This window comes from Cajanus cajan, chromosome 10 (assembly GCF_000230855.2).
Source record: "Cajanus cajan strain Asha chromosome 10, NIPB_CcT2T_4, whole genome shotgun sequence".
NCBI lineage: Eukaryota > Viridiplantae > Streptophyta > Magnoliopsida > Fabales > Fabaceae > Cajanus > Cajanus cajan.
Window position 1 is genome coordinate 18,422,119 of NC_138526.1, and position 20,657 is coordinate 18,442,775.

The window sequence follows — 20,657 nt, forward strand, 5'->3', positions numbered from 1 at the left end:
GGATGCAAAATTAACACACCAAAAGTGCAACCAGAACGACCCGTTCTGGTTTCAGAACGGGCCGTTCTAGTTCCAGGCGTTTTCAAAAAATTGGCATCCACGTGACATCTACGTGGCATCCACCTATGCATCCACGTGGAATCCACATGGCATCCACCTATGCAACAATTAACTCCGTTAAAGAAATTTGGACGGAAGTCCCACATTGAAACTAATTAATTTATTAGGGACTAAATTGAAACAAATTAATTAGTTTGGGACCAAATTGAGACCAAAAATAAAAGTGAGACTACATTGAAACAAAAAAAGATTATAAAGGACCAAAATATGTATTTAGCTAATTAAATTTATATAATAAAGTATTAAATAATTTTTAAATTTTTTAAAAACTTGTAAACTTAGCATTAATAACTTTTAATTTAACAGATCATTAAAATTTGATCTACAACATAAATTATTAAATAAAATAAATTTAAATTTGTTTTTAAAATAAATAGATTATTAAAATATAAAAGTTTTATTCAGTCAATTAATTAGAAATTATGATTTATGTGATTTTTAAAGTAATTATCATAAATATCAATATCATTTAGAGTATAGTATGGTTGGATGACATATTGGAGCGTAAAATTGTTTTCTAGTGCTATTAAACTCTTATTTAAACACGTTAGAAAAGAGTAGTTTACTTTTCAATAACAGAAAACAGTGTAATTCACTATTAAAAATTGAACACAGGGGTAGTATTGTGATTTGAACTGCCAAATATGAGTGTCATTAGAAATCCATGAGCACGAGCAATAGCCGTGGGGCAGGGACAGGGAAAAGTAACTCTTTTTAATTTGTGGCGAGTAAGGTTTAGGAGGCAGAGAGCAAAGCACTACGGAAAAGACAAAGCCTTGTGGTCGGCAAGCTTGGGCCGTTAGTGGGCCCTACCATGGGCAGGGAGTCCACATTAGCAGACGCTCCTCTTCTCCAAAGATTCAAAGGGATAAAGCTAATAAAATAGGAAGTCATAACATAACCGATAAAGCAAACAAAGAAAGACAAAGGGAATGCCCCAAATAGATATGCTTTTTATTGAGGCATACGCCACCGCCCAGTGCCACCTTAATGGGTCCTAAACTTATTTCAATAATAAGGAACCGTCTAGAATTGCAACCCGTTGTTCTTTCTTGAGTAGTTTTCAAATTATATTATTTATTTAATATTCAGCGTGTGGATTATTTTATATTATTTGTCTTAGAGGATATTTTATAAGTCACCGAATTCAACCTTACAGTAATGAAATTATTTTATGGTATTTGTTTGAGGGGATTCTCACGATTTTGCTTTTGGTCATTACCCAAAAGGCCTTTCAATCATTGAAGTATATTTGTGTTTTATAAGTTGTTATTTTTTCTCTTATTTTATCGATGTGAGACTTGTTTGTATCCTAATATGAAGAGCATGATAAAAGTATAATATGAATATGTGATATTGTCATAAAATGAAAAAGAACCCAAGATGAGTTTTGAGAATTTGTTCCATATTTATTGCCCGTTGAGTAGAATGAAAATTTTTGGCGACTTCGATGCCATTATCAATATTAATCAGTGTCCGGTATTTTTAAATTTCTTTGTTATCAAGTTGGGTTTTTATGTATAAAAAAACAAATTCACATTCATAACTATATTAATGTTGCAATCTTCCATTATTTTGTGTTTATATCCATTATTATTGAAATTTGAAAATATCCCACTATGTTAGTTTCTTCTCTCATTGCTGGTGGTGGAGTACCTGTAAAAGAGATTTTAACACTCAAGTGAGAAGCAATCTCATAAGTAAAGAATGAATTATAGGTTAGAAGTGATAGGTAAGCCCTTTCATATAGATACTAGATGTTATCAATAAACAAGAATGTCTTTGATTTAAAAGAGTTGTAACAACAAGATAATGATATAATGAGATAAGGTAGTCGCTAAGTGACAAGTCCTTAGAACTACTCCTTTTATTTTTTGGGCCAATTAATCTTGTCTAACCTATATGCATATGGGCTTGGGTAGTACACTAGCCCCTTAATCTCAAAACTCAAGATTAGTAAAAGAGCTGAAAAGTCGATCATCAATGAAACAACTTGTTTAACTATTTGCATTTTGAATTTAATCATTTGTTTGAAGTTAGCGGAAATACACATAGAAGGGGGGTTTGAATGTGTGTGTTTGTGTTAGCTGGAAAATTTTAAAGTTATTTTTCTAGAGCAATTTTGGTTGAAAAACTTAAGTAGACTTTTCTGTCTAGTGAGTTTTCTTGTTTAATAAAATTGATTTTCAACGTAAAAGGTTAAGTAAGTTAGTTTTCCATCTAGAAGACTTTATCGTCTAGTAAAAGCAGTTTCAACAAGGTTAAGTATGTTTTCGTCTAATACTTTGTTGAAAATCAAAATAGAACAAGAACAAAGTAAGAATAAAAAAAAGAGAATGCACAGAGAGTTATACTGGTTCACTCAATCTGAGCTATGTCCAGTTTCCTTCCGCATAAGGGTTCCACTAATCACAAGAGATTACAAGTATTCTCAACCACTTCTGGCTCATCAACTAGACGCTAGTATTCTTTAACCACTTCTAGTTCTTCAAGTATTCTTGACCACTTCTGGTCCGTCGGGTTCACTCACCGACGCTAGTATTCTCAACCACTTCTAGTTCACAAGTATTCTTTCTCTCAACCTCTTCAGGCTTTACAGCAGTTTAGAGTATTGAGTGTGTGTATAACTCTCATAGACAGGATAGGGTAATTTCTACACTCATTAAGGTGCGTAACCTTAGTTTTATAGGGATAAGTGTCTAAGTGTTTGGTTACTCTCGTAGAGAGGATGGGCTATTGGCAACACTCACTAAGATAAGCTATCTAAGTTTTACACAGATATACAGGAAATAGTTTGAGAAGAAAATGTATACTAGTACAAAAATCACTTTTAAAATCAGGGTTTTAAAATTGGCTCTTAAGCAGCCGATGTTAAAAGTGACGCGGTGACAATTTTGTAAATAATGACATTACTTTTTAAATCGGCTACCTTTTAACCGTTTTAAAAGGTCTCTGATGCAACTTTTAAAATCGGTTCCTAAGGAGCCGATGTTAAAAGTAGTTTTTAAAATCGGTTCTTAAGTAGTCGATTTTAAAAGTAACACTTTTAAAATCGGCTACTTAAGAGCTGATTTTAAAAATGTTACTTTTAACATCGGATCCTTAAGAACCGATTTTAAAAGTGTTACTTTTAAAATCGGCTACTTAAGAGCCGATTTTAAAAGCTACTTTTTAAAATCGGCTCATTAAGAACATATTTTAAAAGTGCTACTTTTAATATTGGTTCTTAAATAACCGATTTTAAAAATGTCAATGCTTATATTTATTCTCTTTCCCTCCATTCTCTTTGATCTTTCCTCCATTCTCTTTAATCTTTTTATCCATTTCTTTCTTTACTCTCTCTCGCACTCACATCTAAAGTCCATAGCTTCTCATTTTCTTTGCAAGATTACTATATCAAGGTAATATTCTAATTTTTATCTCGTGCCCTGGATTTGGGTAAATTTTGAATCTGGAACGGCCCATGCTACAATCAGAACGGCCCATTCTGGTTGCAGTACGGGTCGTACTGCAATTAGAACGAGCCATTTTGGTTGCAGTATGGCCCATACTGCAATCAAAACGAGCCGTTCTGATTGGAGAACGAGTCATATTGCAATCAGAACAGCTCGTTCTGACTGCAGTACGGGACGTTCTAACTGAAGAACGGGCCGTTCTCCAACCAGAACGGGCCGTTTTGAGTGCAGTACGGGCAGTTCTAGACTACAATTTTAGGCTTTTTGAGGAAACTGGAACGACCTATGCCAATTTAAAAGTCTAACTTTTAAAATCAGTTTATGAATGACCGATGTTAAAAGTCTTACTTTTAAAATCAGTTGATGCATGATCGATGTTAAAAGTTATACTTTTAACATCGGTCAATGACCGATGTTAAAAGTGCCACTTTTTAAAATCGGCTCTTTTAAAATCGTCAGAGAACCGATTTTAAAAGTGAAAAATGACCAATTTTAAAAGTTTTTTTTTTCCACTAGTGGTAGTTTATATTCGTTCACTTTCTTTTTCTTGTTGTACATTCTTCTTTTTGCTTCTCTATTCTATATCTTCTTCTTCTTTTCCTTGGTACTTATAGCCATATGATAAATTTTCCCGTTGTTTGAATTCAAATTTTTTCGTTGGAGCGTAGCTTCATGTCGTTGTAGATGGAGGCATGTTCATGGCTATGAAAATCTTTTCATTTAATGCGTTTGATCTTGCATTAAATGTTTGCTTGTATTTATGAAGTCTCTTTGTGTATTTGATTACTTTGATATCTGACTTCAATCATGATCTAGGTATATCTGTACTTTCTTCATCAATTTAGCTGTTGCGGTGCTGTCATTTTCTGAAAAGTAGGTGTCTTTTTTCTGACACACTCAGCTTTGACTTGTGAATCCACGCTTTCCTATATATTTTTTTTTATTCACGTTGATGTCCTCTTGTGTTTCTTGTATGATTTCTTTCAATATAATTAGTAGACTTCAGACATGCTTCAGTATTTTTGAAATCGTTTGGATACAAGACAGTTCGTCTGATCTTGACTACTCTTTTCGTCTAGACATAAGAGTGACAACTTCGTCTTCTGGTTGATTCTATCATTTCATGCTGATGTCTGTTCATCTTGCGTCTAATGCCTCAGGCTTCCACTGATAGTCTTGTCTTGACTTGTATTTTGATTTTGATTTGTGCCTGAATCGACCTTGGTCTTGATACTGGCTTTGTTATCGTCTAATGTTTTGTCCAGCTAGATTATGCTTGATCATACTTTATTGCGTGATCTTATTGTTATCCATCTGAAACACTAATGCACATGTTAGTAATAACAATATTTATTATATTTGTCATATTCAAAACCTCGGTGGAAATTTCCGTCTGACTTAACATTGTTTTGAATTTTGAAATGCCAAGTGAGAAATAATTCAATATGTTAGTCTTTACTGTAAAGGGTTTTTCGTCTTTTGTCTTTGGATAAAAATTATCACAGGTGGGTTTTAAATGTGTATGGCTCATTTTTTTATGTGCGACAACACACCCCATCTTTGCCTTTAAAAATCCTTCAACTTTCCTTTTTTTTTTCCACCCTTGTAGTTGCTTCCTCTCCAAACTCTCTACTTTTGTATTGTTATTTGCATGAGTTCTTGTTTCTGCCATCATCATAGAAATTGTTACTTCCATTTTTGTACCATTTTTTTCTTCACTCTCAGGTATGTTTTTGACATCGTGTCTTGTTACCTTCCTCTTTTCTTTTGTGAATTCCCCAAAAGAGGAAGAGATCTTTGATACCTTAAGAGGTTTCCCCCATCGGAGGTGACATTTCTTGTTCTCATTTTCTTATGATTTCTATAGAGAATAGCTATTCTGAAAAAAGGTTATGGACTTTGCTAAAGGTATTAAGGGTATTGGTATTTGTGTAAAAGAGGAGGAGGTTGTAGAAACCTCAAGAGGAAAATATCTTTGATACCTCAAGAGGTTTCCCTTATTAGAGTTGACATTTCTTGTCCTTATTTTCCTATGATTTTTATAGAGAGTAACTATTCTGAAAAGGTTATGGACTTGCCTAAAGGTATTAAGGGTATTGATACCCATGTAAAAAAAAAAAAAGAAGTTGTAAAGACCTCAACCCCCACAATTGAGGGAACTTAAGGGGATGAGAGTGAGTTTAGGAGTTTTGAGGAGTACAAGGGAAGAGGTGGAGGTCCATTTGACCAAGAAAGATATGAGTTGGTCAGGAGTGATGTAGACTCATTCTCAAGTACTATTGACTTGGAGGAGGCAGTGGCAAGGTTGATCGAGAGATGTACATTGATGACCTCTCCCAATGTTGATCATTTTGCAGTTCACCCTTGTAATGAGGATGACCCATTTTATTGGGCTAGCAACCATGTACTCACCATGTGACACCTTTACTACCCCAACACATATATTATAATAATGTAAATAGACTAAGGAAATAAAATTTTCAACATAGGTAAAAGGGTTCACATAAAAAAAATCTTCATAAATATTCTTCAATATCCAAGATAATTGAAAATAAATAAATTAGAAAATGAAACATAAGAGTTTACAAAATAATAAATACAACTCCAAATCTATATAAAAATCCATGTCCTATAAATCCTCTACCCCGATGTCACAATATCAGAGCATACCCACAATTCAACCGTTGGCATTCTAGATGCCACTCATAGCCGGATCTTCCTCACCTAAAACATCCACAATTTATACGGTGAGAAAAGAAAACATCTATATGTAGAGCACATACAAACACACCACAATATAATCTCATCATAACTCATTACATAATGAATTATTTACAAGCATTTATATATAACATAATTTTTCAATCATTCATCATCTTCACATCTCAATTCACAATTACATCAATCCATCACAATCCACACAAATCTTACAATTAACACTATGCCAAGGCCACTCCACAACTGACATAAGTGATACGGGTTAATTGCCTCACTCATCCCACACCATGCCAGGGTCACGCCCTCCCTGTAGCATCACTTACCCAGGGGCCGTGCCATCCCTGGTCATTGATGTGAGGAACCATAATCACATCACAATCCACACAATTCTTTCAATTAACCCTATGCCAAGGCTACCCCATATCTGACATAAGTGATACGTGTTAATTGTCTCACTCATCCCACATCATGCTAGGGTCATGCCCTCCCTGTAGCATCACTTACCCAGGGGTCGTGCCATTCTTGGTCATTGATGTGAGGAACCACAATCATAATCATATTCATATTCATCACATCTCATCTTATAGTTCAATAACATATCACATACACACAACAGATAAGTCCAACAAAATAATGGTTTACACACCCCTCAGGCAATTCACATCTAGATCATCAATTCTTATAAAGTAATATAACAATAACATTCATAAATTAATATAATAATCAATGGAATTACCAATTTAATATAATCTTAACATAAATGCTAAAACCCCTAATTATTCCAAAACCTAACTCACAACCATTTTTCTACAATTTCGTTCTCTCTCTTAGATCATCATTCTTACAAATTAAATATATATTTCTAATCCTCAACACATACAAAATCTAATGGGATCATCAATTCCTCAAACAAAAGTAATCCAATTTTTCTAAAACCTAGCTTACAGGCACTTTTCTATAATTTCGTTCTTTCTCCCAAATCATCATTCTTACAAATTAAATATATATTTCTAATCCTCAATAAATGTAAAAACTAATGGGATCAACAATTCCTCGAACAGAAATAATTATAAAATTACTCATAATCTGAAGGGACTCTTCCTCTACCCAATTCCCTCATGTAACTCTACATACAAATAATCCTTTTTTCCGCCGTACCTGGATAAATAGTAGCTGAAACTAAAACAGAGATCTCCTTGGTCTCCTTCTTTGAGTGCCCCTCGATCTTCAGAGAATGTAGAAGGAAAAGAAGAAAATGTAGAAGAAAGAAGTCAGAACTGAAAGAAGTCAAAACTGAAAGGTGTGCTTTTTGGGAGTGCTAGAGCACTCTATTTATAGCTATCAGGCATCGCCAGAATGGCCCGTTTCAAATCCAGAACGGCCCGTTCTGGACTCTGACGGCATGTGTAAAATTCACAACTTGAACGGCCCGTTATCAAACCAGAACGACCCGTTCTCAAACCAGAACGACCTGTTCTGGGGTTACATTTAACCCATAACGGCCATATCTGGAACGACCCATTCTCAATTAGGGTTATAGGCATTTTTGGTGATTTGGAATGCCCCGTTCCAATTTCGGAATGCCCTGTTCCCATCTAAAATTTGTAGACAATTTTTGTATTTTGGAACGGCCCGTTCCAGTTTGGGAACGACCCGTTCTAGGCTACAAAATCGTTCTCGTTTTAGTAGTTTGGAACGGCCCATTCTGGGCTACTAAATCACCCCTATTGGGCCTTTGGGCCCTCAAACAATCTGTGAAAATTGGGCTGTTACACACCATTTCATGTACATGTACAAGACATAGGTGTTACTCTCATGGTTACCTCTCTCGAGTGGAAGCTCCTAAAAATGGTTGCATGCCCATGCTTTCAAACATGATTGTGCTTGGGGATATACATGGTCGTGCTTCCTCTTGAACACTCCTTGCCTAAGGAAACACGCCCTTGTTGTTGATGTTGCATGCCCATGCTGTCAAGAATAGTCTTATTGATATGCACAATCGTACTTCCCCTTGAAGGACCTCCTTGTTTGTGAAAGCACGCCTTTGCTATTGTGGTTTCATGTCTTTGCTATTAAGCATGACTATGCTTATTGATATGAATAGTCGTGCTAAAAAGTTCATCATAACTTTAACTATAAATAGGGATTTTGAAGAAACATTTTCAATATCTAGTCTTTAAAATTCCTTTTCTTTTTCTTTTTGCTCGCCATTAAGGTTTTGTCAGAGGCTAAAAGCCAAACCTTTAGAGAAATATTCTTTCCCTTTTGGTTGATTCTTTTCCTTTGTTATGAATTTTAGTCTAATGTGTTGGATTATTCACCTATTTGTCAGGTTAATTTATTGTTTTAGGGTTGTAATGTAATTATTCCTCGTAAACCCCTTAATAATTAGTTGAATTTTTTTTTCTTATTAATTTTTGTATTAATTTAGTGTATCCCATTCTTATCATAGTTAATTGAAAGTGCATGATCAAACTCTTGGTTAACAAAACAACAAAATAATTGAATTATGAAAATTTGCAAGATCAAAATAATTCATTAATTTATTAATTTGCTTATCTATTTTTATGCTTTACCTCGTGATAATTCCTTATAATCAATTTAGTTTTTCTTAAGGCAAAGAAATTTAATTTCTTGGAATAAGGAATGCTAACAATTCTAGAACAAAAATTGGTGGCAAAGGTTTAGAATTTATAAAGTTCATCTTACAAGATTAGGGTCAAAAAGTCACAACTCTAGGAATTTTATCTTTGATTAGAGTAACATTCTTTTTCTTTACATGTAATTTATGTTTTGTATAATTTTTGTCACACACTCAAACCAATTTATATTACTTCAAACTACTAAAAATCATAATTAAGTTGATAATCATTTAAACTCAATTCTTTAGACTTTACATCTGGACTATGTTCATTGTTACTACTATAGTATGCTACATTTACATTTAAGCACATTTTATACGCAATACCCTTGAATAGGTAGCTCAGTTATATAGATAGAAGTATATTTTTTTTTTCACTTTCTTCTTGACCTAACTAAACTTAGCTATTTGGGGCTCAATAACTCTAATAACCTTACCAACCTTAGGTTTATTTCCTTTTATATGACTTTTCCTTGTTTGGGTTTAACTTTTCTTTTATTGGTTTTGTTTGGTGGAGAAGGTGGGATTCTCATTTCAACAATGAAAGGTTTTCACATTCCTATGAAGTTCTAGGTGGGGAACAAGCACAATATTTTTAAAAGAAGTAGAAACGACATTTCCAATTAATTTTTCATTTACTCTAAATGAAGAGGTAGCCTCTTTGTTTTCTGCATAATTCATTAACCTTTGAAGAAAGTCTAAAGATTTTGAAGGTTTTGGAGAGAGAATGGTTTCTAGATAGAGTCTTAGAACAAAAAAGTCATACTTTTCACCTATTTCAATAAGTTCAAAAGGAAGCAAAGGGTTGAGGGTTCAATTCGTATGACTCAGATGATCTACTATATTCAGACTCATAAGCCATAAAGTATAAAGGGAAAAAGGAAAATAGGATCTACCAAAGAGTAGAGTAATATCTAGAACACTCCTTAAACATTCAGAACACAATGAAAAAGGAATGAAATTTGGAGAAGAAGGTTTTGGTATCAATGAGAGAAATGAGAAAATAAGGTTTATATTTTTTTATGCTTTAATGTAAAGACAAAAAAAAAAAAATAACTACACTCTAATATGTAAGACACTCATGATATCAACCAACAACTATGAAAACAAGTTGAAAGGGCTACTTCTCCAAACTTGGATGGAATGATGATATGTGATGCCATGCTTTGCCAAGAAATACACACATGAATTAGCTTCTCATATGAAACACTTAAAGTTAACAATTTAGTTTAAAGAAGTAAAGTGTTGAATCTTTTTTATAAGTGAGTAGTACGAATGAAAAACATTTTTTTTCCCTTAAGAACTTCAAGGCCATAAGGGAATTTGATTCACAAATAAGGTTGCGAATACCATCATACCAAGCTTTCTAAAACCCAAAAAAGATACCCAACAACCCTACTTTGAGGTTGGTACGACCGCACAACCTAAAAAACCTAAAATCCATTATCCATTTTGGTAACAATTTATACATTCAAACCCAACACCTCCCGATTTCCCTAGTGAGCTAATATCATAGTTCAATTTGACGATTAGAAAAATGGTGTTTACCATTTTACTCTTCTAACTTCTCTTGTCTTCAAGGTTTTGTAGAAAGTGTTACTAATTTGATGATCTTCCACATCTCAATTGATATCTTCAAAGATGGTTTTGTTCCTTGCTTTCCATATTATCCAACATATAACTACAAACATTGTAGCTTTTGTGCTGTGAGGATTATGAAGAAATCACTCATTCAAGTCCATATTATAGAAGTTGTTGTTTTAATCTAGTTTAAGTGTCCCAAATTCACTAAGCATAATTATAATCTTTAAGCACATTTTTACATTGAATGTAGCCCATTTCCACATCTATTACAAGAAAAATCCATAGATAATTGTCTAAAAACTCTAATAATGTTAGTGAGTAGGCTACCATGTGAGGCAAGCCCTAAAATGAAAGGTATTCTCTGGTAATTTAAATTTCCAAACCAGAAACTACTTTATTAAAAGAGAGATGGAAAATGACTTCTCATACCTCTTGTAGTTAAAAGATTATAATTTTAAATCTCCAAAACTATAACTCTTTTAAGACAAAGTGAAACATTGTCGAAACCCAAAAAATTTTGATTTAGCCCACAGATGGATTAGACCTCCATTTGAAAATCTCATCGGTTAACACTACTAGAAAAATGATGTTCTACATCGCTATATCTACATCGGTCGTAGTAAAAACGATGTAAATTTAAAACGCGGTGGCAATCTCGTAAATAAATAGAAAATATAGACATATTTACATCGATTGGGTAGAAAACCGATGTAAATATGAACGATTCTACATCGGTTTTATTATTGACCGACGTAGAAATGAAATGAGGAAATTGTTCTACATAGGGTTTGCTTTTGACCGATGTAGAACTCAAACCCTAATACACCCTCTCGCGCAAACATCCCATGGAAAGAATACCCTTTCAACATAGCGTTCCCAGCCCGCTGCGAGCAACCACGGATCTTCCTCTCCGCAACGCCCCCTTTTGAAGCCCCCTCCGCCCTCCTCCCTCCCTTCCGAGGGCCTCCACTTGGGACTTCCTCATCTTCTTCGACAACACTAACGACAAGTTCTATCCCCACACCCATTTCGCCGCCACTCCCAGCCGCCACTCCAAGGAGGTCAGAGAGGAGGAGGGGATAACGACCAACACACTGCGGTGTTCATGGAAATTGATCTGAACGATGCAGTGTCTGAGGCTGATGAGAAGAGTGCGTCTTGCAATGGGGAGTGATCGAAGCCGTATCCGGTCAAATAAATACAATTAAGTGTAGTACTAGGAAGTGACTCCTAGGTCGTCTCCCAAGGACCATCTTTTACTGTTAAAGGCTTAAACACACAAAATGGGGGGTTTGGTTCAGAAATTCAGTTTGTAACACAATAAACGTAGATAACACAGTAAGTAAAATAGATTGGCTCCTTGTTCGGATTGCAACTCTTTTATCCCTGGTTCAAAAGATTACTCTATTAACCACTTAATCCTTGTTCCATCCGAGTTAACCAACTAAGCGAAGATTAACTCAAGATTTCCCTACACGAATTAAGCAAACGTATACAACATCAACCTCTTCACAGATTAAGCAACTGTGTCATTGAAGCACAACCCATTAAGCATGGACACAGAGGTTAAATGGAGAAGAACAAAGTAGAACAGAGACATACAAACATACCCAACCTCAAACAGAAATTACAATCCACAACAAGAAGCCAACCCAATGGTTTTTTAGCCTTCCATTAAAATACAGAAACGAAAATGGCAGAGAAGGAAAACGAAAATGAGTAACCTGTATTTCAAATGTAAAGGTTCAGTTTAGATACAAAATGCATATAAGAGGAGAAAAAGTGAGTAAAACGAAAATGGCAGCTAAAGAGAGCAAAACGTAAATGAAAGCAACAGGGAATCAGAAACGTAAAAACACTGTAGCTGCATGAAAAAAACGTCCAGAAAACTCAAGAGAGGCAGCCCCAACGTGGTCACATCAAGTCTGAAGGTTGGTGGCTGCCCTAGGACCCTAAAATAAACCTAAAAGAGTCAACATGGGCCTAGGTCAAGTCTGACCCGAAAATTACAAATAAAACAAAAAAAATGAAATTAAATGCTGAGGTGGAAAATGCTGAGGTGGAAAATGCTGAGGTGGAAAATGCTGCAGCAGTGACATGGTAGATGACGTGGCATCTCCACTTGAAGTCCAGAAATTAATTCCAAGCCAAAATAATTATTAAACTGCCCTGAAAATAAAATTTGGAATAATTAGATTCAGAAAATTCAAATTAGTTAAAATATGAATTACCGGTCCAATTAAAGCCCAAATAGAAAACAGTGCAGATAATCAACAATTAAGCGCAAATCAGAGATTAAAATAAGTACAGAAAGGTAAGAAAATAGGGGAAAATAATGACTCATCAAATTTCCCCACACTTAGCCTTTTGCACTCCTGGGCAAAATCAAAAAGCAGAGCAAGGAACAATTCCACAGACATCAAAGAGAGTGACACAGCATGCAGAAACAGAAACAAGAATACAAACAAGAAAACAAACAGATTTACACAATACTCAATGAATCCTGGGAAAAGAAAAGGAGTAGACAACATCCAACATGCAAAGAGTCAGAGAAACCAGATACTTATGGAAATCATCCAAGCATTTCAAAACATGGCAAGACAATCAATCAGCTCAAGAGGTGAATCAAAAGCAACAGAACCTCACAAGATGCACTATATCACTGTATCTCTCAAGTGTCTAGCAACTGTATACTCTCAAAGCACTCATGACAAACAAGCAACAGATAGACTTGGCAAGCCTCTAAAATCAACACCCAATAAACATGCACATAAGGATCAAAAGGTCTTTTCAGGGTTGTAATGAGGCCAAGGACAGGGTAGAGGATAATATATGGGATAAGTAACTGCAAACCAAAGGAATTAGAGGAGCAATGGGGAATAAGTCAAGAATATGCACAAGAAACAAACCCAAAAACCTCTAATGACCTCTATGATGATGAATCCTCTTTCTCTTGCCTCAAACAACTTCTTTTTTTCATTTTTTTTTATTTTTTTGAATTTTTTTTTAATATGAACAGTACATAGTGAACAGTACACACGAAAATTTGAAATGAGATAAGATAACATGCAGAGAAGTAAAGTGTACAACATAAGGGATCAACTAGCCAATATACATCATCCAATGAAACATACACACACCCCCACACTTATTCAAGAACTTATTCCCAAAACAATTCCAAAGCTCCAAAACTCCCTAAGGTTAAGGTAATCATGGTTTTTCACTTAAGGCTTGTAATGAGCTTCAAACAAGAAAAAGGAAAATAGGCTCAGCAGGGGTTATCAGAGGAGTTAATTCAAGGTAGGCTTATTTGGCCAGAGGCTTATCAGAACAAAAATGCCTTAATCATATCCAAACATGCATGTGAGTCAAGAAGTATCAAACAGAGTCAAGACAAGGCAAATGTGCAAGCAATCAAGAGGGTATATCTGTCACAATTAAAACAACCTCTCAAACCTCAAAATCATCTTTCCAAGAAGAGAAAAAAAATAGGGATTTCAAACCATATAGTATCAAGAAACTCCTATCCAAGAATGAAGTAAGTTCCTACAAACTATCAAAACCCAGAAATCACAGAGAAACATGCAAAGCTGTACAGAACACCTAAACATAAAACCTAAAATAACAAATAAACCGTAAAAGCATGTAATCAAGCCAAAACAAAACCAAAACAGTTCCCCCCACACTTAAATCACACATTGTCCCAATGTGGCCCAAACAGAAGATTAGAGCAATCAGAACAATCAATAAATCTGGACAAGTGCAATAAAAGTAAAGAAGGAGAGGGGGAAAGAAAACTCCCTAAGTCATGGTGGGAGAGTAGCGGGGTCGAGCAGAGACATCTCCTCTTCAACTGCATTCAACAAGGATGGATTGCTGAGGAAAGGCTTCAGACGGTGCCCATTAACTTTGAAGCTCTTATCTGTGGATTCACTTTTGATTTCAACTGTAGCATAAGGATAAACATTAGTAACAACAAAAGGTCCAATCCACTTTGATCGTAACTTACCACCCATGAGTCCGAGCCGAGAATTGTACAAGAGAAGTTGCAGGTCTTCACAGCCCAGTAGGCCCGATGCTCAATCTCAACAGGTAAATGACATGCCTTGCCAAAGACAACCCGATAAGGAGACATCCCTATGGGTGCTTTGTAGGCAGTCCTATGCGCCCAAAGAGCATCATCCAACCTGTTACTCCAATCCTTTCTGTTGGGCTGGACAATCTTTTCTAAGATCCTCTTGATCTCCCTATTTGAAATCTCAGCTTGCCCATTAGTCTGGGGGTGGTAGGGTGTAGAGATTTTGTGCACTACCCCATACTTCTTGAGCAAAGCCTGCATGGATCTGTTACAAAAATGGGTGCCCTGATCACTAACAATAGCTCTGGGTATTCCAAACTTGCAAAATATGTTAGATCTGACAAAATCCACAACAACCCGAGCATCATTAGTTCTGGTGGCTTTGGCTTCCACCCATTTTGAAACATAATCAACAGCTAGGAGAATATATGAAAAACCAAAAGAGACAGGAAAAGAACCCATGAAATCAATACCCCAGACATCAAACACCTCACAGAATAGCATGGGCTGTTGAGGCATCTGCTGTCTCCATGTAAGGGATCCTCCTACTCTTTGACACTGCTCACAAGTGCTGCAAATCTTCCACGCATCCTTGAAGATGGTGGGCCAGTAAAAACCACAGTCAAGCACCTTGCGAGCTGTCCTCTGAATGCCAAGATGACCACCAGATGCAGAAGAATGACAGAACTGCAGGACGAAGTCAATCTCATGATCCGACAAGCATCTCCTGATTACCTGATCACTGCAAAACTTCCACAGATAGGGGTCATCCCAAACATAATGTTTAGCATCACTCTTAAGTTTATCAATCTGAGCTCTAGATGCTAAAGGAGGAAAAACAGAAGCAACTAAATAATTGACAATGTTTGCAAACCAAGGGGTGGGGGAAGAAATAGAAATAATCAACAGATTTTCATCAGGAAAGTTATCCTGGATGGGCAAGATGTTAGAACTATCCTCAGCTCTCTCAATCCTGCTGAGATGGTCTGCCACTAAGTTTTGTGCTCCGCTCCTGTCACAGATGTCCAAGTCAAACTCTTGAAGCCAGAGCATCCATCTGATCAGCCTAGGCTTTGAGTCAGCCTTCTTCAACAGGTACTTTAGAGCTGCATGATCAGTAAAAACAACGACACGAGAACCAAGCAAATATGATCGAAATTTATCAAGTGCAAAAACAATAGCTAAAAGTTCCTTTTCCGTGGTCGTGTAATTTGCTTGAGTAGCATCTAATGTCCTGGAAGCATAGTATATCACCCTAGGCGATTTGTCAACCCTTTGTGCTAAGACAGCCCCCAGTGCATAATTTGAAGCATCACACATCAGCTCAAAGGGAACTGTCCAGTCTGGTGCCTGTATGATAGGAGTGGTGGTCAAGGCTGTCTTGAGGCAATCAAACACCTCCTTGCACCTGTCATCAAAATGAAATTCAATATCCTTCTGAAGCAAGATGGATAGTGGAAGGGCTTTCTTGTTGAAGTCCTTAATGAAGCGCCTGTAGAAACCTGCATGGCCAAGAAAAGATCGCACCTCTCGCACGCAAGAGGGGTAAGGCAATTGTGCAATAACAGATATCTTTGCAGGGTCAACCTCAATGCCCTTACTAGAAATGATATGCCCCAAAACTATACCCTGCTCAACCATGAAATGAAATTTCTCAAAATTAAGAACAAGGTTAGTCTCAATGCATCTATTCAGAACTCTATCCAAACTATCCAAACATGCATCAAAGGAGGATCCATAAACAGTAAAATCATCCATAAACACCTCTATGCAATTTTCAAGGAAATCACTAAAAATACTGAGCATGCACCGCTGGAATGTGCCAGGGGCATTGCATAGGCCAAAAGGCATCCTTCTATAGGCAAAAGTACCAAAAGGGCAGGTGAATGTGGTCTTTTCCTGATCCTCAGGAGCGATATGAATCTGAAAATAGCCAGAGAACCCATTAAGAAAACAATAATGAGATTTACCTTCCAGACGCTCAAGCATCTGATCAATGAAGGGTAGAGGAAAATGATCCTTCCTTGTTGCTTGGTTGAGCCTCCGGTAGTCAATACAGACCCTCCAACTGTTTTGCACTCTAGTAGGGATGAGCTCATCCCTCTCATTCTTAACAACAGTGAGGCTTGTCTTCTTGGGGACCACCTGGACCGGACTCACCCACTGACTGTCTGAAATGGGATAAATGATCCCAGCTTGTAGAAGCTTGGTCACCTCTTTCTTCACAACTTCCAAAATGACAAGGTTGAGTCGCCTCTGGGGCTGTCTCACTGGTTTAGCTCCATCCTCCAATAATATTCTGTGCATGCATGTGGATGGGCTAATGCCAGGAATGTCTGCCAGGGTCCAACCGATGGCTTTCTTATGCTTTTTTAGAACCTGCAACAATTTCTCCTCTTGAACAGTATCAAGGGAGGTGGAAATGATCACTGGCAACTTCTCATTATCCTCCAAGTAAGCATACTTGAGGCTCTCTGGTAGAGGCTTTAATTCTAGTGTGGGTGCTGGCTGAACATCAGAAGGAACCAAAGAAGGGAGAAGTGGCTCCGCAGCCTGTACCTCAACCTGCAAGTCAGATTCTTTTGTACTTCTTGCAACATGGTTAGTGCATTCTGACTGTATAAAATCAAGAGCAAGAGGTACAACACCCAAAGTGTAAAATTCAGATGCCTCATAATCAGTTTCACATTCAGATTGATATTCAGATTCAGACTCAGACTCAATGCATGGAAGACAGCTATGCAAATCAAGTGAAAATGAATGCTTCTTAGCATGAGAAGAATCAAAATCATGAATATGCTCATCAACTAGATCATCAATCAATTCAGCACCAAAAACAGAATGAGCTTTAGAAGGAAATTTCATGGCATCCAAAATATTAAAATGAACAACAATATCACCAAATTCCATAGACAAGGTGCCAGCATAAACATCAATCTTGGTCCGGGCTGTTTTCAAAAATGGTCTACCCAAAATGATTGGGGCAGAACCATGGGAGAATCCCTCCTCCATATCAAGAACATAAAAATCAGCGGGAAAAATTAGTTCACCAACCCGAACCAAGACATCCTCTATAAAACCTGTGGGGTGGGCAACACTCCTATTGGCCAACTGAATGACCACACCCGTAGGTTGCAAAGTACCAAGAGACAAAGAATTGAAAATAGACAGAGGCATGACATTAATTGAAGCTCCTAAATCAAGCATGGCATTTTCAAATTTATTGTTACCAATAATGCAAGGTACACAAAATGTACCTGGGTCCTTACACTTTTCAGGAATATGTGGAACAGATTTACCTATGAGTGCGGAGACATTTCTGCCCATGCTGATTCGCTCATTGCCCTTCAGCTTCCTCTTGTGGGTGCACAAGTCTTTCAGGAACTTAGCATATCTGGGAATTTGCTTGATGGCATCCAGCAAAGGTATGTTCACCTCCACCTTCCTGAAAGTCTCCAAGATCTCCTTATCAACCTCTTCCATCTTTTTGCTTGGAATTGATTTTGGTGGAAATGGAAGAGGGATAGGAGGCTGATGTAGATCATCACTGTGTGCACTGGAAGAAGAAGGTCCACCTGCATGAAAATTTTTGCTACTATTATGGCCCTCTTTCTCAACTGTAGGCTCAGGTGGGGGTACAACAGCTGTAGGTGGTGCTGGTATGTCAATTTGTTTGCCAGACCTCAAGGTGATGGCACTCACATTTTTTGGATTCTGCACAGTCTATGAAGGCAACTTGTCTGAATTTTGAGACTGTGCCTGATTCAGCTGAGTAGCCATCTGACCAATTTGATTTGTCAAACTCTGAATGGAAGCTCTTGTCTCTTGCTGGAACTGCATGTTTTGCAGAGTCATCTGCCTGACCAGCTCCTCCAATGAAGGCTCAGAAGTAGAAGGTTGAGGAGCTGGTGGTGCAGGAGCTTCGTGTTGTCTCTGTTGCTGCTGTTGGATAGGAGGAGGTACATATCTGCTAGGACCAGCATTGTTTTGGAAGGGAGGGGATGGATGTTGGAACTGTTGTTTCTGCTGCTGTTGTTGGTTAGACCATTTGAGATTAGGATGATTTCTCCAACCTGGATTGTACCTATTGCTGGAGAGGTCATAACTCTGCTGCTGTTGTTGCGCTGGTCTGTTATTGTAGATATTTGCAGCATAGGCTTGTGGGGCATCAGGGCCTGTAGAAGAGTCTTGCTGCAAGGAGGGACAAGCATCTGTTGGATGATTAATTGAAGTGCAGATGCCACATACTTTTGCTGGTGGTGGAGCTGACTTTTGATTTGTAGCCAGTTGTGAAACCAAGGTGGTGAGAGCATCAATCTTACTCTCCGGCTTTTTGTGTTCAGTGGAATCTGGGGCTACCACATCATGCACACCCCTCACAACTATGGCATCACTCCTCATATTGAATTGTTGTGAGTTGGACGCCATTTTTTCAATCAGCCCTCTAGCAGAAGCAGGTGTCATATCTCCTAAAGCTCCTCCACTAGCTGCATCAATCATGCTTCTATCCATCATGTTCAACCCCTCATAGAAATACTGCAATAACAGCTGCTCAGAAATTTTATGGTGAGGGCAGCTAGCACACAGCCTCTTGAATCTTTCCCAGTACTCGTATAAGCTCTCCCCCATGAGTTTCCTAATTCCAGATATGTCTTTCCGGATTGCAGTGGTCCTGGATGCAGGGAAGAATTTTTCGAGGAACACTCTCTTCAAATCATCCCAGCCTGTTATTGAACCAGGAGCCAGATAATACAACCATTCCTTGGCAAGATCCTCCAATGAAAAAGGGAATGCCTTCAGGTAGATGTGATCTTCAGGGACATTAGGTGGCCTCATGGTGGAACAACCTATGTGGAACTCCTTGAGATGCTTGTGTGGATCCTCACCTGCACGACCATGAAACTTAGGCAACAAATGGATTAGTCCAGTTTTTAGCACAAAAGGAACATCTTCCTCAGGATATTGAATGCATAGACTCTCATATGTGAAATCAGGTGCAACCATCTCCCTAAGAGTCCTCTCATGAGGTCCATTATGTTCACCCATGTTTTGTGGTTGACTTGAATCAAGTTCAGATGCAACACTTACACTAAGACTATCACTAACACTATCACTATGGCTATGACTAAAACTATCTAAAGATGGAATGATATGCTCTCTAATTAATCTATGGAATGTCCTATCAATCTCAGGATCAAATGGATGCAAAAAATCAGGGTTGCTCCTAGTCATGCACTACTTGAAACACATGCATGAATAGTAACCGTGAACAGTAAAAACTACCACAAAATTCATTAGAATTTTCATGCCAATTTCTAAACCCTTAAAACTAATGCACCAACATCAACCTAAAATCATAAGACACTACCACAAAAAAGTTGAGAACAAAATTCAAAGTCTAGCTATTTTAAAAAAATTTGAAAAATGTGGAAAAATAGGGACATAAAACTTCAAAATTAGGAAAAAATAGTAAAAGGGCTTTTTTTTCTACACAAAATGAAAAAAAAAGTTTGCCTAATTCTGATAACCAGAGCCCAAGTTATGGCCCTTTGAAGTTTTGCTAAAATTTTTTTTTAAAAAAAATTGTATCTCCAAATTTTGACCAAACTGGGTGCCCTAGCTATTTTTCACACAAAATATAGGTTGAAAGAAGTTACCACAAAAAATTTGAAGCAAAAATAACAAGTCTAACTATCAAAACCAAAAATCACAATTAATTGGAAAATTGCTACTGTTCATCACTATTCACATGCACCAAAAATGCACCAGCATGTAACACGAAATGCACCAGAATTCAAACTCAACACAACACTTAGCACACCAAATGGAATCAATATAAATTGGTCAATGAATGAACTATGGAATGCAATAGATATCAGACACCAAATGCACCAAAAACCAAATTCGAGTTACTATTCCATTGGATTACTGTTCATCAGACTTAACAACATGAATTCTTCAGTTGGCTCACTATTCACTGAAACTGATACACTGATACACTGATACACTAACACACCACACACATAACATAACAGAGCTCTAAAACACAAAACACACAACA